Here is a 25,690-nt window from a genome sequence, read left to right as displayed (position 1 = left end):
TCAGATAAATGCCTGGGAGTGTGATTTATGGGACATATAACCCACTTCCTCTTTCTTTGGTTAGAGGAGAGCACATACAAATTCTTTTATTTTATCAATTTTTCTAAGTAATCTCTACACCCAATTTGGGGCCTCAAGATGGGGGGGGGGAGGGAGGCCCACTGGATGGGGACAGAGGCCCCATGTAGGAGGGAAGCATCATTTCTCCTGGGCCTCTCCACTCTCTCTGAAAAAGAAAAGAGGACCCTTCACCAAGTGAGGCTTTCTCTGCCTGACTTCTATTTCACAATCTAGAAGCAGATTGCTGCCTCACAGCCATCACCCCACCATAGGTGCTTCCTCTTAATCACGGAAGGAAGCGGGGTTTTTTCACCACAGAACAGAGGCCCATTCTCCCCAGCACACATATTTGCACAGAGAGGGTCCTCAGGCCGCCATGATGTTGGCCCCTGCCTCCGGGCCCCACCTGCCTCCTTACCTGCTGCTGGCTCTGCTGTTGGGACTCACAGGTAAGCACTGCCTTGGGGTACAATCCCCTCTTCCTGATCCCACAACATCTCCCATGTCCCTGGACATCAAGGGCTTCCAGGTAACCAGAGGTGTGCTACCCAGGGCTGCCACAGAAGACCAAGGACTGGGTGTCATCTGAGAGCAGGAAGTCGGGGATCTGAGCATTTCCTCTATGCATCCATCACCTACAGCTTGTTACCAGAGGCATCCAGACAGTGGAGGCTTCCATCTGTCACAAGGACAAGTTTGTAGGTATTAAATGATCTAATTCTCACAACACTCCTGCCTGATAGCTAGGACTGTACTCTCGATTGGCAGATGGAGAAACTCAGGCAGAGAGTGGAACTGGGCCAGTGTCACCTACCTAAGTCAGTACAGCTGCCGGGATTCACGTCCAGGCCACCCAGCTCCACGGTTCATTCTTTTCACCGTGTTATGCTTCTTGGCTTCTCGGTGGAGGCTAACTAAACAAACATCAGAAAATACAGAGAGGGAAACAGAAGAAGAGGCATCACTTAGCACACTCTGAGGTCTCCAGAGTTCCAGTTCTGCTGTGTGTCCTCCCAAACTTTGGTTAACGATGTGTTGGATGTTTCCTATGTGCCATATATTTTGCTGAGTTTTTAACCTGTATTACAATTTCATTTGATCCTCAAAATGATCTATATACTAGCTGCTAGGCTACCCTTAATACATACCTGGGAATGCACTTGTGTGTGTGCGTGTGTGTCTGTGTGTGTGTGTCTGTGTGTACACATAGGAGTACCTGAGAAAGTGTACACACAAGTGAATATGCATACATATGGGAAATTTGACAACACTCTCCTTCTTGTTCTCTTCACATCGCATCCACTCTATGTGAAATGCACACTGAGGGGCGCCTGGGTGGCTCAGTTGGTTAAGCGTCCGACTTCAGTTCAGGTCACGATCTCGCGGTCCGTGAGTTCGAGCCCCGCGTCGGGCTCTGGGCTGACATCTCAGAGCCTGGAGCGTGCTTCCGATTCTGTGTCTCCCTCTCTCTCTGACCCTCCCCCGTTCATGCTCTGTCTCTCTGTCTCAAAAATAAATAAACATAAAAAAAATTAAAAAAAAAAGAAATGCACACTGAACAGGTGTTTGGTTCCCTGTCTCTCAGCTACCCACCCCCTTTTTCTACTTCTCTAAACTAACTGCTCACTCACCACCAGGTATTGGGACAAGCAAACTTCCCTCTAGGTAAAATGAGAAATTTGTGCATTACTACCTTGAAGGTCCTCCTCCATGCTGGACTGGGTGGGGAGGAAAAAAAGGGGATAGAGTATGTGGGGACTCCTGCCTGTATGATCTGCACCTGCAATTCTATTCATATTCACATCCTGATCCCAATCATCTAGTGTCAGCTGACGCCTACATGCCTCAAGAAATCTCATGTGTAATAGCTTTCCAATTTCCTGAGCACTCACCATGTGCAACACCCACTTGGAAATGCACGCGTCTGTTATGTCCTGTGATCTTTGTATCCAAGGTAGACACTATGTCCCCCTTGCTCACAGAGAAAAAAGGAGGCACAGAAAAGTCCAAGGTCACTCAGTGGTGAATGGCAGGGTGATGATTTGCACTCAGGCAGTCTGATTCTAGATCTCACAGGCTTAACCATGGCTCTTCTCAAACCCTATGGCCCCACTTCCATCCCCATGAGGTTTCTGCAGATCTGCCAATGGGTGGAGGGAAGGGTGGGATGTGGGGAAGACAGAGCATTTGTGGTTTGCTTCTCTCCAGCACTTTCCCCCAAGTCTTCTTCATGGGAAACCCAGATTCTGATATTTTTTTCCGAGAAATTCTCCACTGAAAACAGATGGCAGGGTCTCAGAAAGGGGTTACACTGGGCAATTCACATATGACCCAAATATTTACTGGATAATTCCTAGGTGCCCAGAGCTGTTACATGAGCTTAGGGCATACTGGTTATTAAAAGAGGGAAAGCAGTGGCCCTCATGGAAGTTGTATTGTAGTGGAGAAAAGGAAAAGAAACAACAGACATACCAAATAAGTAAATCACATAGTATACTAGAAAGTGATGAGTGTTAAGGAAAAACATGACAGTACAGCTGGAGAAGACAATGAGAGACTCTTCAGGGTGGGATGTATTTAAAGAGGTAGCCTGGGTGGGTGTTCATTGAACTGGGAGATTAGAGCAAAGACTACAAGAAGTTAGGGTGTGAGCCATGTGATCTTCTGGGGAAAGAGCCTTCCCGAACAGCACGGGAACAGCAGGAGAGTAGAATCCTCCTGTTCTGTTCAAGGGTTTGGGCTATCACTCTGAGCAAAATGGTTGCCCCTGCAAGGTTCTGAAGACAGAAATGACATGATCCACCATGAGTTTTAACTTATGCTAGCATTTGGTTGAGATTAGACACCATAGGGCACAGACAGAAGCGACGAGAGCATTCAAGAGTTCGTCGTGTTCGTGCAAACAAGGAAAAGCATTTTGCACCAAGACAGCAGCCAGGAGAGAAAGGGGAAAGAGGTCAGATTGTGGGTACAGGCAGAAGGGGAGACAACAGGATCTCCTGATGCATAGGATTTGGGGTGGAAAGAGAGGTTGGTTCCCAAGGGCTTGGACCTGAGCATCTCGGAGAATAAAGGTGCCTCATCTGAGATGTACAAGGATGTGGGGGAAAACCGAGGAGTTCAGTTGGGGGCAGTGTTGACAGTGAGAGGTTTGCTTCCATCTAAGAAAGAAGTTGAGTCCTGGTTGGACATACAAATCCAGAGAGAAGGAGCAAGGCCTGGCCCCATGATGGAAATATGAGAATTATAAACACACAGATGGCAGAGTCGACACGTTTCCTTGGCTCCTCTTGACGCTCTGATCCCTCTCACCTCTGCCCTCCCTTGTTTTCTCCATGTCTCCCTCCCATATGCAGTCCTACTTCTTCCCATTTTTGTTTAGCAGTTCAGCTTCATAGCCCCAATCTCCTTCTCCAGACTCACAAACCAAAGTACCCGATCTTCCTGGTACGTGCAAGACTTGCCAGTAATAGCGTGGTCTCTCCTTAGGAGACATGTTTAGTTGCAAATACCACTAACTGCCAGGGTTTTACCAGCTCACACGCTGCAAGAACGAACCACAAATTTTCTCCCCGAGGAGTAGCTGAGAAATCAACAGAACACAGGATGTAAGTGTGGTGTCGCAGCAACCTGCTCCTCTGATTTATATCCTGCCGAAGTTTTTAGGACATCTCAAGTAAGAAGGAACGATTGTGTATTTCTCTAGGTCTGCAGCCACTGGATTGTCATGGAGGCGGTGAAATCCAGCTGCATAATCTGGCCCCTGAAGTTCAGTGTTGGCCCCAAACGTGACTGGTGTCCCTTCAAGGCATAACTCATTGTCCAGACACAGCCGACCATCCACAACTCTGTTGAGAACATGAGTTTGAAGCTTGCTGTTGCCCTTGCTTTAGTTGCTCCCGTGGTTCTATCTCCCCCTTCAAGGGCAATTTTCTCAAATCTACCAGCCCCGAGAACAACACATTTTCTCTTTCCTTGAGTCATGTAGTCCAATTCAAAGGCACTACATGGGGTGATCCCCTTATTTCAGTACGTATTTCTTATTGTGCTAAAATATACACAACATAAAATCTGTATCATATCAACCGTTTTTAAGGATACAATTCACTGGTATTCACATAGTTGTGAAGCCAGTAGCACTGTACCTTTCAGGAATTTATTCAACATCCTAAGCAGATACTCTGCACCCATTAAGCAAGAATTCCCCACACCTCCTTCCTCCACAGCCACCGGTAACTTCTATCTTACTTCCTTGTGTCTATGAAGCTGTTTCTTCTAGATACTTCACGTAAGCGGAATCACGTATTTGTCCTCATCTCTGGCATATTTCACTTAGAATGATATTTTCGAGGTTCATCCAATTAGGGAACATATCAGGTGGCCATTCTTAATAAGGCTGAATAACATTCCATTGTATGTGTCTACATCAACATTTTGTTTATCCATTCATTTATGCATAGATATGAATTCTTTCTGCTACCTTTCGGTTATCATGTATCATGCTGCTATAAACATGGATGTACAAGTATCTCAGTACGTACTTTTAATTCGGGGGTATTTACCTAAGAGTGGAATTGGTTGATCCTGTGGTAAATTCTACATGAACACGAACACTGTTTCCAGAGGGGCTACACCATTATATATTCCTACCCATGACATACAAGAGTTGCAATTTCTCCATAGCTTACTCAATCTTTATTTTCTGAAGTTTAATTTTCTTGTATTCATTTTGGTGTTTCTTTCTTTTGTTTTGTTTTTGATAAAAGCTATTCAAAGGGATTGTGGTTTTGATTTTCATTTTTCTAATGACAAGTGATGTTGAGCATCTTTTTATGGGTTTATTCACTGTTTGAATATCTTCTTTGGAGTAATAGCTATTCTAGTCCTTGGGTCATTTTTTAATTGAGCTGTTTGTTATTTTGTTGTTGAGTTGTAGGAGTTCTTTACATATGTTGGTTATTAATCCTGTCTCAGACATAGGCTTTGCAAATACTTTCTCTCCTTCTGTAAGTTCTCCTTTCACTTTTGATATCGTCTATTGACTTTTGCTGTGCAAAAGTTTTTAATCTTGCTAAAGTCCAAATTGTATATTTTTTTATTTGTTACTTGTGTTTTTGGGGTCATACGAGGACATCATTCCCTAATCCAATATCATGAATTTTGTCTACAGGTTTTTTTCTCTGAATTTTATAGTTTTAGTTCTTACATGTATGCTGGATCAACATAGTGCTGGGTCCTTCATCCAATTTCAGTTCATTCATCTATATAGAGAAAGGTGAGGGTTCAACCCCATTCTTTGCATGTAGATATCCAGTTTTCCCAGCAACTTGTGTTGAAAAGTCTGTTCTTTCCCCTGTTGCATGATCTTGGCACTTTTGTCGAAAATCATTTGACCATGTATGTGTGGGTTTATTGCTAGGCTTTCTATTCTATTCCATTGCTCTATATCTCTATGATATTTTCAGTACCACAGTAATCTGACTATAACACTTTGTAGTAAGTTTTGAAATCAAGAAGTGTGAGTTCTCAGAGGAACTAACATGGCAGGGAAGTAGGGAGACCCTGGGCTTTCATAGTTCTCCAAACACACCTATATTGAGGTCAGATCACTTGGAACACCCAAGAAACTGATCCGTGCAGTGGCAGAAGGATCTCCTCAGTTGCAAGGAGACAGTGTGGCAGGTGTGAGGTATGTGGACGGTGAAGTGGGTGAGAGAAAAATAGTGTTGCCATGGAGAGGAGGGCAACCCTTTCCACGGAGACAGAAAAGGGAAAGAGAGATGGGTTGAAAAAGTGCAGCATCGAATTTGCACAAGAGGAAAACCTCTCTGGAGCATGGACTGTGGAGAAGGATGTACTGAGTGTCACAGGGATTTTTTGCAAACAGCATTTGGAACTCAAACTCTGAGGTTTTGGAAGTGCATGACTTTCTCTGGGTGGAGGTGTGGTGTGAGCTCCTGGGGAGAAAGGATTTGGCCTGGGAGCGTAGGGATCTCCAAGGTGCATTGGAAAAAAAAAACATTCCCCTTCCTGGAGCACTTTTGGAAGAGGGTATATTGCTTCTCCGAGCACCAAAGACCCTGCATGCATCAGTGAAAGGCCTTTCATTATCAATGGACAAAGATACATCCAAGGGGAATGTAACTTTTGCTGCTTTTTGCTGTGCTGCACCATAGATTTCATGCACTGTGCAGGCAGGGGACTATTTTTGAGGGACAAGGGACTCCAGATACAGTCTGGAGAGGCTCTACCCCTGGAGGACAGGACTGGATCAGCATAGTGCTGGGTCCTTTAAGACTTCAGGTTTTGAATCCCAGTCCCATACCAAAGAAAAAAAGGATTTCTATGGTGCAGGGCAATTTGAGTGCCTTCATTATTCTGTGAGGGTTGCCTGAACAGCGGGAAGTGTGAGATCCCCAGTCCTGGGATGAGATTGGGGTGGTGCAATTCCCTCCCCCTTTCTCCCCACGAGAACACGGTGGGACTTCAGAGAGCAGTGCAGCGGCCGCCAGTGGAAGCGGGACCTACTCACACAAAACCCCGTCTGTCCCCACCCCGGCTCTGGGTATGACAAATGCTTATTTACTAGGGCAAGACTGAGTCTGACCCAGGCAGCCAGCCTCTCCTTCACAAGACCAGCTTAGCCAGCTCCCTCCAGACACGAATTGTACTAAAGATTAAGTGCTTCAAAATGACACCTACGATTTCCAATAGTTACTATGAGTTAAGATGGCAGAGAAGTAGGGGGACCCTGGGCTTTCATAGTTGGCTCAAACACAGCTATATTGAGGTCATGATATTGGATTAGGGAATGATTTCTTGGATATGACACCAAGTATTTCCAGTACTTCTGGAAATAGGATAAGGCTTACATTTTTCCTTTTATTTCTTTCTTCCTTTTTTCTTTTGGAGTCAGCCTCATGATTTCTTGCTTTTTTTTTTTTCTCCATTTACTTTTCTAGCTCTTTCGTTTTTAGATAAGGCTTTTTATTTTTTTTCTTTTCTTTTTTTCTTTTTTTCCCCTTTCTTTTCCTTTGGAATCAGTCTTAGTTTTTTGATTCTCCTCCCCCCCTTTTTTTGTTTCTTTATTTTTGTCTTGTTTTCTTACCTTCCCTTTTATTTTCGGAGATCAGCCTTTTGGGTTTGTTTTGGTTTGTTTTCAGGCTTTTTTTCCCCCTGACTTTTCCAGGCTTACTTCAACACACAAATCAAAGCATACCTAGTTAAAGGTCTAAAGAATCCCCACTACAAGCAAGGAGGAGCTCTGCGGAAGACTTAACAGTGGGAAAGAGCAACCAAAACACAATGTCAGAGTGCACACAGCATACACCAGAGACATTTCATGAAGTTCTAGGCCCTGAACAGTGTATGACATATTTTGAATATAGCAGTACTCTTAGGTGCTGGACACTTTACAAGCTTTTAAAAGATGCAAAAAACAGAAAATTAGCAAAATGACAACACAGAGGAATATTCCCCAAAGAAAGTTCAAGAAGAAATCACACGCAAGGACTTGCTGGAAACAGATATAAGCAATTTCTCTGAATCCCAATTTAGAATAACAGTCATAAGACTACCAGCCGGGCTTGGAAAAAGCATAGAAGACACCAAAGAAAGCCTTGCTGCAGAGATCAGAGACCTAAAATCTAATCAGGCTGAAATAAAAAATGCTATAACTGAGATGCAAAGCCGACCTGATACAGTCACAATGAGGACTGAAGAAGCAGAAGAGATAATAGGTGAAATAGAAGATAATGTATGGGAAATAATGAAACCAAAAAAGAGAGAAAGGAAAGGAAATCAATAAATCATGAGGGGGAGACTTAGTGAACTTAGTAATTCCATAAAGCAAGGCAATATCCCTACTCCCCAATAGGAGTCCCAGAAGAAGAAGAAAAGAAAAGGGTTTATTTGAACAAATTATAGCTGAAAACTTCCCTAATCTGGGGGAGGAAACAGGCATTCAAGTCCAAGAGGCACAGAAAACGCACATCAAAATCGACAAAAACAGGTCAACACCTGAACAGCTCATAATGAAACTTGGAAAATGCAAAGAGAAAGAGAGAATTCTCAGAGCAGCTAGGGACAGAGGGTCCTTAACCTACAAGGATAGACACATAAGGGTAGTAGCACACCTGTCCACTGAAACTTGGCAGGCCAGAAGGGAGTGGCAAGAAATATTCAATGTGCTAAATGGGAAAAATATGCAGCCAACAATTCTTTATACAGCAAGGCTGTCTTTCAGAACAGCAGCAGAGATAACGACTTTCCAAGACAAACAACAACTGAAGGAGTTTGTGACCACTAAACCAGCCCTGCAAGAAATTTTAATGGGGACTCTCTGAGTGGAAGAAAAAATAAAAAGATCAAAGCAACAAAGACTACAAAGGGCCAGAGAACATCACCAGAAACACGAACTCTACAGGTAGCACAATGGCACCAAATTTATATCTTTCAATAATGACTCTGAATAGACCAAATGCTCCAATCAAATGGATTAAAATGGGTTAAAAAAAAAAAAAGTTCCATCTATATGCTGCCTAGAAGAGACTCACTGTAGACCAAAACACACCTGCAGATTTTAAGTGAGGAGGTGGAGAACCATCTGGCATGCTAATGGAGATCAAAAGAAAGCCAGAGTAGACATACTGATATCAGACAAACTAGATTTTTAAACCAAAGACTGTAACAAGAGATGCAGAAGGGCATTGAATCCTAATTAAGGGATCTATCCATCAAAAAAAAAAAAAAAGTTCTAACAATTTTAAATATTTATGCCCCCAAATTGAGAGCACCCAAATAGGTAAATCAATTAATCACAAACATAAAGAAACTCATTGTTAATAATACCTTAATTGTAGGGGCTTTAATACCTCACTTACAGCAATGGACAGATCATCTAAGCAGAAAATCAAGAAGGAAACAATGGCTTTGAATGAAACACTGGACCAGATGGACTTAACAGATATATTCAGAATATTTCATCCTAAAATCGCAAAATACACATTGTTCTTGAGAGCACGTGGAATGTTCTCCATACACTGGGTCACAAATCAGCCCTCAACAGGTACAACAAGATCATGATCATACCATGAATATTTTCAAATCATAATGCTATGAAACTTGAAATCAACCACAGAAAAAATTTGGAACCCTCTTAAATAAACTGAGATTAAAGAACATCCTACTAAAGAATGAATGGTTTAACCAGGAAATTACAGAAGAAATAAATACATGAAAGCAAATGAAAATGAAAATACAGCAGTCCAAACCATTTGGAATGAGACAATGCACTGCAATGCAGGCCTATCTCAAGAAGAAAGGTCCGAAATACACAATCTAACCTTACACATAAAGGAGACATAAAAGGAGCAGCAAATAAAACCTAACACCAGCAGAAGAAGGGAAGTAATGGAGATTAGAGCAGAAATAAATGATATAAAAGCAAACAAATAAAAAAGTAGAACAGATAGAGGCTTCTGGGTGGCTCAGACAGTTAAGTGTCTGACTTTGGCTCAGGTCATGATCTCACAGTTCGTGGGTTTGAGCCCAGTATTGGGCTCTGTGCTGACAGCTCAGAGCCTGGAGCCTGCTTCAGATTCTGTGTCTCCCTCTCTCCCTCTGCCTCTCACCGGCTTGCACTCTGTTTCTCAAAAATGAATATAAATTATAAAAAAACAAATATGCAAAAAAGTAGAACTGATCATTGAAACTAAATCGTTCTCTGAATGAATAAACAAAATTGGGGGCGCCTGGGTGGCTCAGTCGGTTAAGCGTCCGACTTCGGCTCAGGTCATGATCTCACGGTCCGTGAGTTCGAGCCCCGCGTCGGGCTCTGTACTGACAGCTCAGAACCTGGAGCTTGCTTCTGATTCTGTGTCTCCCTCTCTCTCTGACCCTCCTCCCATTCATGCTCTGTCTCTCTCTGTCTCAAAAATAAATAAACGTTAAAAAAATTTAGAAAAAAGAATAAACAAAATTGATAAATCCTTAGGTAGATTTATTAAAAAGAAAAAAAGGGGGGGCCCAAACAGATAAAATCACGAATGAAAGAAGATATATCACAACCAAAAGCATAGAAATACAAACAATAATAAGAGAATACTATGAAAAATTATATGCCAACAAACTGGGTAATCTGGAAAAAGTGGTTAAATTCCTAGAAACTCAAACGCTACCAAAATAGAAATAGGAAGAAACAGAAAATTTGAACAGATCCATAACCAGCAAAGAAATTGAATCAGTTATCAAAAATCTCCCAAAAAACAAGACTCCTGGGCTAGATGACTTCCCAGGGGAATTCTACCAGACATTTAAAGAAGAGTTAACACCCATTCATCTCAAAATGTTCCAAAACATAGAATGGAAGGAAAGCTTCCAAACTCATTCTACAAAGCCAATAGCTCTTATTCCAGAAACAGACAAGACCCCACTAAAATGGACAATGACAGGCCAAATAGCCCTGATGAACCTGGATGCAAAATGTCTCAACAAGGTACAAGGAAACTGAATTCAAAAGTATATTAAAAGAATTATTCACCCTGCTCAAGTGGGAATCATTTTTGGGCTGCATGGCTGGTTCAATACTCACAAATCATTCACCATAATATGCCACATTAATAAAAGAAAAGATGAAAAATATATGATCCTCTCAATGGACGCAAAAAAAGCATTTGACAAAACACACATCCTTTCTTGATAAAAACCCTGAAGAAAGTAGAGAAAGAAACATACTTCAACATCATAATGGCCATATACAAGGACCCACAGCTAGTATTATTGTCAGTAGGGAAAAACTGAGAGCTTTCCCCTAAAGTCAGGAATTTGACAGGCATGTCCACCCTCACCACTGTTATTCAACACAGTACATAATATTCAACTTCGAGCCTCATCAATAAGACAACAAAAAGAAATAAAAGACGTACAAATTGGCAAGGAAGAAGTCACACTTTCACTCTTCTCAGAGCAACATGATACTCTATGTGGAAAATCTGATATATACCACCAAAAATTTGCTAGAACTGATCATGAATTCAGCAAAGCCACAGAATATAAAATCAATGTACAGAAATCGGTTGCATTTCTATACACCAATAATGAAGCGGCAGAAGAGAAATCAAAGAATAAATACCATTTACAATTGTATTAAAAAAAAAAACCATAAGGTGCCTAGGACTGAAGCTAACCAAAGAGATAAAATATCTATTTGCTGAAAACTATAGAAAGCTTATGAAAGAAATTGAAGAAGACACAAAGAAATGAAAAAACATTCCATCTTCATGGACTGGAAGAACAAATACTATCAAAATGTCTATATTGCCCAAAGCAATCTACACATTTAATGCAATTCCTATCAACATAACACTAGCATCCTTCTTAGAGCTAGAACAAACAATTCTAAAATTTGTATGATACCAGAAAAGACCCTGAATAGACAAAGTAATGTTGAAAAAGAAAACCAAAGCTGGAGGCATCACAAGTCCAGACTTCCAGCTCTATTACAAACCTGGAATCATCAAGACACTATGGTACTCCCATTAAACCAACACATGGATCAATAGAACAGAATAGAGAACACAGAAATGGACCCAAAAATATATAGCTAAATAATCTTCGACAAAGCAGGATAGAATATCCAATGGAAAAAAGGCAGTCTCTTCAGCAAATGTTGCTAGGAAAACTTGAAAGCGATGTGCAAAAAAATGAACCTGGACCACTTTTAGACCATTCAAAAAAATAAATTCAAAATAAATGAATAACCTAAGTGCGAGACAGAAAACCATCAAAATCTTAGAGGAGAAAACAGGCAGCAACCACTTTGATTTCAGTCACAGCAACTTCTTACACACGTCTCCAGACGCAAGGGAAATAAAAGCAAAAATGAACTATTGGGACGTCATCAAGATAAAAATCTTCTGCACGGTGAAGGAAATAATCAACAAAACTAAAGGGCAACTGACAGAATGTGAGAAGATATTTCCAAGTGACATATCAGATAATCTATAAAGAACTTATCAAACTCAACACCGGAAAAACAAATAGCCCAGTGAAGAAACGGGCAAAAGACATGAATAGATACTTTTCAAAAAAAAAAAAAATCCAGATAGCTAACAAACACATGAAAAGATGCTAACGATCACTCATCATCAGAGAAATACAAATCAAAAACCACAATGAGGTACCAACTCACACCTGGGAAAATGGCTCAAATGCACAACACAGGAAAAAACAGATGTTGGATGGATGTGGAGAAAGGGGACCATTTTTGTAGTGTTTTTAGGAATACAAACTGGTGCAGCCATTATAGAAAACAGTATGTAGGTTCCTCAAGAAATTAAAAATAGAACTGCCCTGTGACCCAGCAATTGCACTACTAGGTATTGATACAAAGGATACAAAAATGCTGATTCAAAGGGACACATGCACCCCAATGTTTATAGCAGCGCTATCAACGATAGCCAAATTATGGTAAGAGACAAAATGTCCATCAACTGATGAATGGATAAAGAAGATGTGGTATATATGTACAATAGAATATTACTGGGTGATCAAATAGAATGACATCTTGCCATTTGCAACAGCGTGGATGGAACTAGGTGTATTATGCTAAGTAAAATAAGTCGGGCAGTGAAAGACAAGTATCATATGATTTACTCATATGTGGAAATTAAGAAATAAATTCCACATTTATTGAACATAGGGAAGGGAAGGAAAAATAGGATAAAAACAGAAAGGGAGGCAAAACTCAAGAGACTCTTAAATGCCGAGAACAAACTGATGATTGCTGGAGGGGTGGTGGGTGGGGAGATGGGCTAAATGGGTGAGGGCCAACAAGGAGGGCACTTGTTGGGATGAGTGAGCACTGAATGTTATATGTAAGTGATGAATCCCTGGGTTCTACTCCTGAAAACAACACTACACTGTATATTAACTAACTTGAATTTGAATCAATAAATTTTTTAAAAAAGGATATGAGTTCTCCAACTATGTTCTGTTTAAGGATTGCTTGATGATTGCGCTCCCTTGAGATCGTATATGAATTTTTAAGGACTTCTGAAATTTGCAAAAAAAAAAAAAAAAGGTGATTGTATTGAATCTGGAGATCGTTTTAGGTAGTATCGATGAACTCTTCCAATCCACAAATGGTATTTGTTTTTCCACTTATTTATATCACATTTCATTTCTTTCCACAATGTTTTGTACTTTTTGGCATACAGGCCTTTGATCTCCGTGCACAAACTATTCCTATATATTTTATACTTTTTGATGTTTGCGTAGTGGAATGGTTTGCAAAATTCTTTACAATTGTTCATCAATAGCATATAAAAATGCACCTGATTTTTGACTGTTGGTTTTGTATAGCACAAATTAGCTGATTTCATTATTATCTCTAACAGTTTGTTTTTACATGTGGAAACTTTAGGGTTGCAACGCATGAAATCATGTCATGTGCAAAGAGATACTTTCACTTATTCCTTTGCAATTTGAATGTTATTTCTTTTTCTTGCCTAATTGCATTCTCTAGGATTTTTAGTATTATGTTCAATGGAAGTGCTGAAAGCAGGCATCCTTGCCTTGTTCAGATTTCCACCATCAAAGGTGATGTCAGCTATAGGTTCTTCATGTATGACTTTATATTTTGTGTAAGCTTCCATCTACTCCGAGTTTTTTTTATTGTTTTTATCATAAAAAGGTTGACTTTTGCCAAATAATTTTCTGCATCAAATGATGACTATGTTATTTTTTTCATTCTATAAATGTGGCCTATTACACTGTATAATTTTCATATGTTGAATCCTTCTTACATTCCAGAAAGAAATCCCACTTGGTCATTGTGTATAATTCTTTTAATATGCTGTTGAGTTGTAATTGCTAATGTTTTGTCAAGCATTGTCGCATCAATATCCAGACAAGACACTGGTCTGTAGTTTTGTTGTAGTGCCTTTGTTGGCTTTGGTCTCAGGATAACGCTGCCCTGAGAATGAGTCTCAGGATGACCCAAAATAACTTAGGAGTCTTCCTACCGCTTTTATTTTTGGGAATACTTTGAAAATGATCAGTGTTAAGTTTATCTTTCAGTGTTTGGAAGAATTCACCAGTGAATCTTCATGATCATGGGCTTTTCTTTGTTGGGAAATTGTTGATTGATTCAAACTCCTTACTAGCGATATTCTATTCATTTTTCTAGTCTTCATTATTCAGTCTTGGTAAATTGTATGTGTCTAGAAATTTTTCCATTTACTCTAGGTTTTCCAATTTATCAGTGTACAATTGTTCGATGTACTCTTTTAGAATCCTGTGCATTTATAGAAAAAATACTTAATAATGTCTTTCTCTTATATCTGATTTCAGTTAATGAAATCTTCTCAATCTCTCTCTGTTACTCAATCTAGCTAAAGTTTTGTCAACTATGTTGGTTTCTGAAGAGCTACTCTTGGGTTTACTGATTTTCTCTGTTGTTCATGTATTCACAATTTACTTATCTCTACATTAGTCCTTTTTATTTCCTTCATTCTGCTTGCTTTGTGTTAACTCTTCTTCTTTTCCTGATTTATTAAGCTGTATACTTGTTAATGACTTGTGATCTTTCCTCTCTTTAAATGTCGGCATTACAAATATAAATTTCCCTCCATGGTGGCTGTCAGTGCAGAGTGTAGGTTTTGGCATGTTGTATTTCCATTTCCATTCATCTCAAGGTGTTCTCTAATTTCCCTAAGAGTGTGTCCTTGTATTTCTTTTTTTTTTTTTTTATCTGTTATACCTTTTTGGATGAACTGTCACATTTAGCTTTAGTTTTATACAAAACTATAATATTCAAACAAAAGAAGAGGATAAGATTTTATTTTACTGCTTTAAAGAATACAGTGTGAAGATTTATTTCAATACATTGGAGAAGATTCAATTTCACTTCTGTTGTTGATTTCTAGTTTTATTTCACAACTCTCACCAGTTCACTGCTTGAAAAGCCCTTCTTCCAGATTGCAGTATGGTGCCTTCTCAGCCTGTATAATTTGGACTCATACAAAGGTTTTGTTTGTTTATTTGTTTGTTTTGTTTCATTTCATTTTTTATGGTAACTGGTTTCTGTAACAATCTGGGGAGACATGTGTGGGAGACAGGACAATGGCTTCTCCAAGATGACCACATCTTAATATACATAAAATGTGAATATTTTTCTTTATTCAGCCAAAGAAATTTTGCCAAAATGATTAGGTTAGACTCTTGACATGAGGAGATTATCCCAGATTATCACCGTGGCCCCACTTTATTCACAAGAGTCCTTATAAGAAGGGGGCAGGAAAATCAAAGTTAGAGAATGACAAGTAACAATACAAGCGAGAATTTGGAATGATAGAAAATTGGGAAGATGAAAAGAATTGTGGGCAGCTTCTGGAATTTGGATGGCAAGGAACAATACCCAGAAGAAATACAGCTCAGCTGCCCTTTGTGTTGAGCCCAGCAACACCAATTTTGGACTCTTAATCTCCAGAATAACAAAATCGTACCTTTATGCAGTTTTCAGGCACTACATTTTTAATCATTTGTTTCATTGCGTTAGGAAATATTTTAATATAATATGATTGCTTTCTAGTAAAAAAAAAAAACCTAGGTATTTTAAACACTCCTTTACCTTTCATTTAGCTAGCTACATGTTTATTATGTGTTGGCAGCTCTTCCCATCACTGTCTCTCACGTATCCAGATTGATGGATAAGACCCCCACCTGTACATGTGCTTGTGGAAGAGAGAAGTTGATCCATAGAGGTTCCAGAAGCTAAACACACAGCCCAGAAACTACATCCATCACTTCCGCTCACACACAATGGTCTAAAGAAGTCTCACGGCCCCACTGAATGCAAGAGATCAGAGAGTGTAACACCCCAAGGGGCCAGAACACAGACATGCAGGATCATTTGGCGAAGCACGACGCTTTCAGAGAGGGCTGGGGCCGTCCGCCTGCGTGTGCCACATCACTGAATCTCTCTCTGTTTTGCTTTCCTCGTCTGTAACAGAGTCCCATGTGACAGGCTCGTCGCGAGGGCTACATGCCGTGTACACGCAGCGGGCTGGGCTCAAGGTGTGCACTCAGTGAAAGCTGTTGTGGATAAACACTTGCGCGGACGGACAGGATCGCAGAAGGATGGTAAATAGCTGTTTTGTTCTCCCCCCAGGTGTGTCAGGTGAAACAGAACTGCAGGTGATCCAGCCCGAGAAGTCGGTGTCTGTGGCGGCCGGACAGACGGCCACTCTTCACTGCACCCTGACCTCCCTGCTCCCCGCTGGGAAGGTCGAGTGGTTCAGGGGCACAGGGCCAGGCCGGGAGTTAATCTTCAGTTTCAGAGGAGACCCTCACTCCCCTCGAGTAACAAATGTTTCAGACGCCACAAGGAGAAACAACATGGACTTTTCCATCCGCATCAGTAACATCACCCCAGAAGACACGGGAACCTACTACTGTGTGAAGTTCCAGAAAGGGAACCCCAGTGTGGAGTTTAAGTCTGGACCAGGCACCCAGGTCACCGTGAGCGGTGAGTATCGCTCCGTCCCCTGGTTGTGACGGCAAGTCAGTAAGAATGCCCTCCACTGTCTGAGCAACAGATAAGGATCAGGTGCTTTGGCGGGTGCCCCTGAATCAGCCCCTTCCACAGATCAGGAAAGTTGAGGCCTGGAGAGGCCTTGCTATTTGCTGAAGACACCACGGCTGATAAACGGTGGGAAAATCTGGAACCGCGGTCTGCAGGTTCCCAGCTCTTCCCTTTTTCAATCCTGACCAGCCCTGTGGTTCCCAGGATGAGAGACTGAAAGTCTGGGAGACATGCGAGTCACAAGGCCCATCCTCACATCTGCCTCCAAATAGCACTCATGTCGATGTGTCCAGAATCCTCCACACTCAGCACTTACTAAGCACTTGCTATGCGCAAGCTCTGTTCTGGGTACTGTAGGAGGAGGAGGTGGACACCGAGAGTGACACCCACCAGAAATGTCCTTCCTGTGCCCAGATTGGTGGGAGGTCCCTTGGCAGAGAAGACAACGGGGACTTTGAACTTAGGCTGGAATTGCACGCGGGCCCTGCCCCTGACTCAGTCTCCGACACCGCCCTCCCAACACTATCAGCAGGGCTAAAAAATAATCCATGCGAGGGTTCTGCACAGTGTCACATACCTGTCGTTGCTGAGGATGACCACAGTCATGCTTACTGCTCGTAAATGCTCCTCTTGTAGCCAAACCCTCTCCCCCCGTGGTGTCGGGTCCCACGGCCAGGGCCACACCTGAGCAGACTGTGAGCTTCACCTGCGAGTCCCACGGCTTCTCCCCCAGAAACATCACCCTGAAATGGTTCAAAAATGGGAAGGAGCTGGCAGCCTCCCAGACCACCGTGGACCCAGAGGGAGACAGCGCTTCCTAAGCATCTTCAGCACAACCACGCTGCCGCTGGCCCCGGGGGACGTTCGCTCCCAGGTCACCTGCGAGGTGGCCCACGTGACCCTGCAGGGGGGCCCTCCTCTTCGTGGGACTGCCAACTTGTCCGAGACCCTCCGAGGTAGATGCCCGTCACCCCCGGCCCAAGCCCAGCTCCGGCCCCCAAGCCTCCCAGCCTGCCCCTCCCCCACTCCGTGCTCCCAGCCTTCCATCCCCTGGAACCTGCCTCCTGACAGACCCTCCCAATCACCGGGCACCCAGGGGTACCGTCACCGCCTCCTGTTTTAACGGCAGTTCCGGGTGAACACCTACCGTGCTAGGTAGTTCGATTTACTTTCCCATAGCCACTCCAATTATTGAGCACCTAGTGTAATCCAGCCACTGTGTGCTCAGTGATTTCATGGATTTTGCTAGTTATTCGATTCCAAATGCATGCTGGGGGCTCGATTTCACTCATCATTACCCTAATAGGAGCTACCAGTAGGTACCTTGAGCACCTACTGTGTACTGGGTACTGTGCTTAGGGGATTTCATTCGCATGCAAAGCTTACCCTGAGTGTTTGAGCACCAGCTGTATGCCTAGCACTGATCTGGGTGATTCCCTTGCTGCGTGGGGGGACCTAAGTTCTCGAGCCCCTCCCCGGTGATGTGTCTGTTCCATGAGGTCAGAGCTTCTGCTCTGTGCTGTTTCAGTTCCACCCACCTTGGAGGTTGCCCAGCAACCCGTGACAGGGGACCAGGTGAAGGTCACTTGCCAAGTGAAGAAGTTCTACCCCCAGCGCCTACAGCTGACCTGGTTGGAGAACGGACACGTGTCCCGAACAGAAACGGCCTCGACAGCCTCGAACCTCATAGAGAACAAGGATGGGACCTTTAACTGGACGAGCCGGCTCCTGGTGAATTTATCCGCCCACAGGGAAGATGTGGTTTTCACCTGCCAGGTGCAGCAAGACGGGCAGCCCGTGGTCACCAAAACCGATACCCTTGTGGTCTCTGCCCACCAGAAGGACCAGGAAGCCCATACGACCCACGGTGAGTCCGAGATGCCAACTGACCTGGCACTTTAAATTCTATCTTTTCTTTTTTTATGTGAAAAGCAGTCATTCATGCCTATTATAGAATAATCTAGAGGTCTACAGACATAAAGCAGAATTTTGATATGAGCTTCCCTCCCCAAAGCTCATGCTCCAAGAGTGACCACTGTTAAGATTTTGGTACATAGCTTTTTAGATCTTTTGACAGAAACATGCATTAGAGAAGGAAACAACAGAGGGAGGGAGATAATCTTGTCGCTAGCATCCTGCCTCCTGCACCTTCACCTGACAGTAATTATGTCACCACGCCAGGCCAGCCACCTCCTCCTTCTGTTCGTTCTCACCTGGGCTTCATATCGATCCTTCTTACACCCTTCTATCCCCTTCTCAGCAAAGGTCTGCACTTGCCACTCTGAAATTCTGGAAGGGAACCCTGAGGACAGAGTGTTGAGTCTGGACCAGACTCCATGGTGACCATGGGTGCTCACAGCACAAACCACCTTTGTCCCCTGCTTTGGGACAACAGGCCAGCAATAATCATGATTACTCACTGCACATTTACTTGATGCCAATTCCAGTTCATTTCTGATCTGCTACAACCACCCTGGGAGCTTCGAAGTTTATAGACCAACTCAGGGAGCAATGGGGGACAGATGGAGAAGATGTCCTGCCCTTAGTCCAGGTGATGGGCTAAACCAATCAAGAGAAACCTGAGTCCCCGAGGACAGGGACCACCAGCCTATATGACAAACGTGTTAGAGAAAACAGCTGGGCATTGTCCCAAGGACCTACAGGTCCCCTTTCTATGACCAAATTATATCTTATCTCGCTCTTATAATATATGGAGGAGTTTGAGCCATGTTTCCAGGAGTCTTTGTTCCAGAAGACCTTTCAAAGGCCCATTTCCTTCTAACATACCCCATGACACTGTCCTCATTGCTGGGTCAACACTGGGTCACCGAGTGTCCATGACCCTACCAACTAGGAGAGGAGAGATAGGAAGGGGAGAACAACTTCTCTTAACACTAGAGGTACTGCCTAACTGTGTCCACTAATGACTCAGTCATGGATGCACATCCAGTTGCAAATGGAGTCCATAATTGTGTGGTCATGTGATTAATGACTTTCGTTTTTCAACACAGCCAGTACCATTACATACTTTGTAAAATTAACAGTAATTTCCCACTATCAGCTAAAATGGAACCTATATTCAGATTTTCCAAAATTTCTTCTAAGACTTTATTCTGTGTACCAAACTTGGTTTTATTTCATCTCGAAATGCTTGCAAAAACTTTCCTGTGAAACCACATGGGACTCCACAATTCCTTTTTACATATATATATATATATATATATATATATATATGGATATGGATATATGGATATATATATACAGAGAGAGAGTATGAATAGCTAGGGCTACTCAAATTCTTCATTTCATATTGGATGCTTGCGGATGCTTGAGGAAGCTGGTCCATTTTCTTGAGTTGTCCAATTTCTATCCACAGAGTTCTCATCATATTACCTTGGTATCGTTTTGATGTCTGTAGGCTCTGTAGTGATATCATATTTCTTTCCTGATATCAGAACTACTTGCCTTTTTTTTCATTGTCAGAATTACTAGAAGTTTTTCCATTTTATTGATCTTTTCCACAAACTCTTTTGTTTTGGTGATTTCCTCTATTGTGTATTTTCAATTTCATTGTTTTTTCTCCTCTTTTTTTTCCCCATTCTGCTTGACTGGGGTTTATTTTGCTCCTCCTCATTTTTTGAAATGGGAGCTAGGATGATTGATACTAGTCTTTCTTTGTTTGAATGCCACACCTGGACTTCCTTCTGCACTTGGGGAGTCAGGAGTGTGGAGCCAGGATATCTGGTGCTGTGTTCTTCCAGACTGCAGGCATCTAGACTGCCTGACTTCCTCTTCCACCTTTCAGAGGATTCTTGGACCTATTCTTGGACCTCATATGATTTCCAGGGGTCAGTCTTATACTGAACCAGGAAGGCAGGAAGAGGCAAATCAACACCCCCTATTCTGGACTGGCCTGGGTTAGGTTTTTAGTCTTTGGCCTTGCACTAGAACTCATACCAGGGCTGTTACTTCTGGTGCTTCCAGTGTGCCTGAACTAGCAAACTTGCTTGTGTGCTAAGACCGGAAATGGACACTAGGGTTGTCTGGGTTGGAGAGCTGGATGCCTATGTGACCCTGCTGCACCAGGATGCCACAGTCTCCCCTGGGCATCCCAGGGCTCCAGTCACTGCGATAATTGGCCCAATGGGTTGGAATAAGAATGCACATCTTTCGGTTCACGTTTATGTTATTGAGGTATTTTATAACACTTCTAGTTTAAGAGACCTCTGTTCTCTCAGTATAGCATCACTGGGTATGTTACAGGGGTTGGTTGGCCGGTTTGGGCACTTGGAGGAGAGAGGTTCTGAGTCCTCTGATCTTTCTGTTCTTCTTTCAGGATGCCACGTGTGCCTGTCCCATTTTTCCTTCTTCCCTTCACCGCTCAACTTTGAAACAGCACCTCTTGAATCTCGTTTGTCTTTCCCCCAAAGTTATGCATTTTAAATCATGCCTGCCCCCTTTATGCACATCTATCTTTTTAAATTTCCCTGACTCCCTGCATCAGGTTCCTATTGCTGCTGTAATCATTAGCACACGCTTAGTGGCTTCGAACAACACAATTTTTTTCTTCCACTTCTAGAGGCAGAAAGTCTACAATGAGTTGGCAGGGCTTCATTCCATCTGGGCGAACAGGGGGAGAGTCTGTGTCCTTGCTCTTCCAGCTCCTAGGGTCCCGTTCCAGACTACCCTCTGCTGCGGTCAATATGCCTCCTGCTCCCACTCTCCTGCCTCCCTCCTTCACTTGTAAAGGTCTCTGTGATTCTGTTGGCTCCACTCCGATAGTCCAAGATAATGACCCACTCAAGACCATAGCTGGTTACCACACAGTCTACCTTGCCATGTCAGGGACCACAGACTCTGGGGAATCTGGGCCAACCGTCTTAAGTCAGGCATACTTTGGAATTATTTTCTGTGATCTGTGTCCTGATGTGCAGGACACATTTCCAATATTTTCTCATTGAAGTTGGGTTTAATATTGGCAGTAGGATTTCTAAAAAACTCTCCGGCATCTTGTATAACTGCCCTTGTCTTCTTCACCTGCCCTTTCCTATGGCTGGTGAGGGTGGGAGGGCAGCAGTGTAAGATATTGTGCCTTCAGATTGTGTGATATTTCTCTTTTGTCTCCCAGACATTTTGGAGTTTGGCCATTGCTCTTCAAGGACTTCTGAAAGCCAGGTTTCCATAGAATTTTCTGTCTTTTTATTGTTTTTTCTTTGGGTTCAGAAGCTGTATTCAGAGATGAGTAGCTAAGCTGCTGCCTTGTCCTCAGCAGACACAAGTGCCCTGAGGGCTTTGAATGCCTTGTCCCCAAAGTCCCTATCCCACATCAGTACTTGTCTCCCGTATTTCCCCATCACGGCCCTGTTCTAGCAGAGCAGTATACTGAAACTGAGAATTCAATCCTCTTTGTAGCACCAATATTCTTATAATTATGTTGGACCCAATTATGTCCTCAGCTTTTTCTGCCCTCGGGATCTAATAGGTGGGAGTCTACAATGTTGCCCAAAAGTCCTCTTTCACACATGACCGATCATGAGAGATCAACCAGTCTGAGTTCTGTCTGCATTGTCTTTCCCTAAAGGGTTGATGCTCAGCAACACTCATCCACCCAATAGTTCTTACAATTCCCAACCGATTTCCAGATTACCAGGTTACCCCCCACCTCTACTTACTCCATCCCAGGTCACCACTGTGAGCTTTTAGCAGTGACAATAGCAGGGAAAGCTGGGACCTTCCCCTGTTCCTCTGCCCTCCAGGCAGGGGACCTCTTGGCCAGCCAGTTGATTGAGACCCAGGTCGGTATCTGCACATTAGAGCTGGGTTTCCAGACCCCTCCCAGACAAACTCCACAGGTCAACTGTATTGGGAAGCAAACTCTAACATCATATGAGAAGGGAGAAACCTCACTGTGGTGTGGTGCCCATTCACAGGTATGAGTTAGAGAAGGAGGCAAGACTGGCAAAAGGAGATATTGAACACAATGCAGCACAGCAAAGTCATACTTGCACAAAGAACAGGCGAACTGGATGCTATTTTTGACTTGTTTTAAATGGAGCGGAGGGGCAAAACCTCTGTACCCCAACTTCCTCCAGTCCTCTGCTGCACGCTGCCCTCTGGAGCAGGTGCAAACATGGGCAATGCAGCTTTTTCAACTGAGAAAAAATTCCAGAGGGCCACCCAGCTGAGACCTGCCGTCCCCCGACACATCAGGGGTAAAAATGGTGGGTCTTTGCTCCTTCCTCTAAGATTATTCCATATATTTCAAAAACATATTTGAATTTCTTGATGTAAATCTAAGAGCAAAATCCAGTCACTGTAAAAAGGCAAAGAATCTGAAGTTATGCATGCAGACCCAATGATCTACGTGCAAAAGAATGATGTTATTACCTGATGCTGGTACTGGGGTCCAGGGGCACGGGATGGTGTTTGAAGCCCCTCCCAGGTTTAGACCCCATTTCCTTTCCTAACCAGGGTGTTCTCCAGCCAGCAGGTCTTGTGAGGTCAGGCCACCCCGAGGGCTCCCTCAGCACAAGAACATGGGGTCATCAAAGCTCGCGTGTGGAACAAAGAAGGGCAGACTTGCACCTTGCTCACCTTGACACTGTCCTTCCTCTACTTGAGGCCAGGCTGACATTCGTTCCTATGACCCTGAGAGGTTGGACTGTCCTAGTCCAAACACAAGGTCTCAGATTCATCCTAAGGACAGCAGAGTCCCACTCATCTTGTGACCCTCAGTAAATTATGAGCCTGTCCCCTCCTCAGAAGAGAGTGTCAGACCTGCCCCATTGGGTGTGGGGAACAAGTCAGCAAACCTCACTTACATGTTACTGAGTGCTCATGTCTCCAGCCCTTCCCTCAGGAAGGACACCCAGTAGCCTGAGCAGAGGTGAGCAAGATGAGGTACTTCTTATCCTGAATTCTGCCTCGAGCCTCTCACAGGGGAAATTCATGAGCTTCAGAGCATAGATGGATGCAGGTTCCCTCAGATGGAGTAAGTCGAGGCCCCTGGGAGTGGACTCCTGGATCCCTCTCTGATGCTGCCTCCTGTCCATTTCCAGATCGAGAACTGTCCACTCCACTCCTGGTGGCTCTCTTCCTGGGCCCCAAGCTGCTGCTGCTCGTCTCTGTCTCTGCCATCTATGGCCACAGGAAGCAATGGATTCACTGGTGAGATATGGACAAGGAGGGCAGGGCCAGGTCAGTCTCAGAAGGAGCCAGGTCAGTGGAAGGGGCAGCCCGCAGGTCACACAGGGTCAGCGCCCACCTGGAATAAAGAGCAGGTGACACACCTCCCTTCATACCCTCTGGAGCCTCAGGGATCCCTCTGGGAGGTTCCCAACTCCCAGGATGACTATTGGGCCCTGTAAGAGGTGGATGGGGTCAAGGGCTATGAAAGGATGTACAGAGAGACCTACAGCTTCTGGGAAGGGAGTGGGCTAAGTGAGCAACACCTGGGTGGGAAACCCCACAGAAACCATCTCTAGATTATTTGGGCGCAAGGTGTCCACATTTAGAGGAATGCTGACAGGTGCCCCCTGGCTGCTCTGAGGACGGCTCCCGCTCTGACCCTCCGTGGGACAGACTGGAGAGGATGGGGAAGGGGGATCAGGACCTAGGGAGGAAGGTTGAGGAGGCACAGTCCATGTCAGGGACTTTCTGCCCTCTCACTACAGGTGTCCCGGGAGGAAAACAGCACCGAGGACATAGGAGACACGTGGAGAACATTTCTAGAATGATGAGCAGATAATGAAATGTGAACATGGGTCCACGGCTCCTTCCTTCCTCCCCTGCTACATGCCATCCTCGGTCTCTGCTGCCTCCTTCCTTCCCTGAGGGGCCCAGCCTAAAACAAGGAACAACTAGAAGCTTCCACAACCCTGCCCCAGATGCCTGCTTCCCCAGAGACTCACCTGCCCACAGTTCCTGCTGTTCCTCCTCAAAGACCTCGATGCCCCCAGAGCTGGGTCTTCACACCTATTCCAGAGCAGGGGCCATGGGAACATCTGTGGAGACTGACACATGGATATCTTACTAGAATGAGAGAAGCAAGTCCTGGTACACACACCAGTCTATCTCTCATCCATCTTCTGGGGACGGTGGTCATGAACTACACATTCAAGTCCATGCTCCAACAGGTTATTCCTGCCAAACCCCCGTCTCCCCAGCCTTGGTAAGGTTCTTCAGTCCCTCTTAAATATAAACGAATCCCATCTTGGTTTGAAGGGGAAAAAAGGATCCTCCTTCCTCGTTGCCTACCCGCCCTATCCCTCAATCCCAGAGAGAAGATTCCCTCCTCCCCCTGTGATGGGAACACTGGCTCTTCTGTCACCTTCATCCTTTCCAACCCCCCTGCTCATGTACACACGCTGGCAGTACAGAAGACAGGAGCCTTCCTTGATTTCCTTCTTTATATCCCATTTCAAATCTGCCTTCCTAATGTATGTCCAGCGACCAGACGGTGTTAAACCATCTACGTCTGGACAGAAAGAGAAGCCCGGTTTGTGGTGCTTGTCCACTTCTGTGGCGTCTACACTCCTAATGTGGCCAATTTCAAGCTGCCAACAGTGGAACAACTAGCTTGCAAAATTCCTGGAAAGCTCTCAGGAGCGAGGGCAAGCCTCCTCCCACCCACCAGGGAGCTCCACCCAGCACCTGCACACTGCTCGCTCCCGGACTGCCCCCTGGTCCTGGCCACCAGCATCCCTTCCTGGACCATTGCCACGTCCCTAACAGACTCTCCAGGTTCAGCCACAGTGATCCTACGGAAACGGAAGTCCGATTGTATCCTTCCTCTGTTTCTTCCCCCTACAGATATGCATGGCTCGGTTTCTCCCTCTTTCAAGCTCGCCAGTCATGTCACTTTATTAAAAACACCTTCCTTAAACCACCCACATAAAATATCAATTTCTGTCTCTCACTCTTTGTTCCCACAGCTCATACCTGAACTGAATTCTTTTCCTAGAACTTAAGACCAGCCAACATGATAAATGGAGACAGTGCTCACTTGCACAGTGATGCAGGACCAAAACAATGACGGGTGCAGCT

The 25,690-nt window shown here is 43.9% G+C and overlaps 1 pseudogene; it reads left to right on the top strand.

Annotated features, from left to right (window-relative positions):
- The first annotated feature begins 370 nt into the window (after positions 1-370).
- LOC115510254 lies at positions 371-25,690 on the top strand (annotated as a pseudogene).

The sequence above is a fragment of the Lynx canadensis genome, chromosome A3, assembly GCF_007474595.2.
Source record: "Lynx canadensis isolate LIC74 chromosome A3, mLynCan4.pri.v2, whole genome shotgun sequence".
NCBI classification, from domain to species: domain Eukaryota; kingdom Metazoa; phylum Chordata; class Mammalia; order Carnivora; family Felidae; genus Lynx; species Lynx canadensis.
Note: the sequence above shows the minus strand (reverse complement) of the source record. Positions and strands in the feature narration are given on the sequence as shown.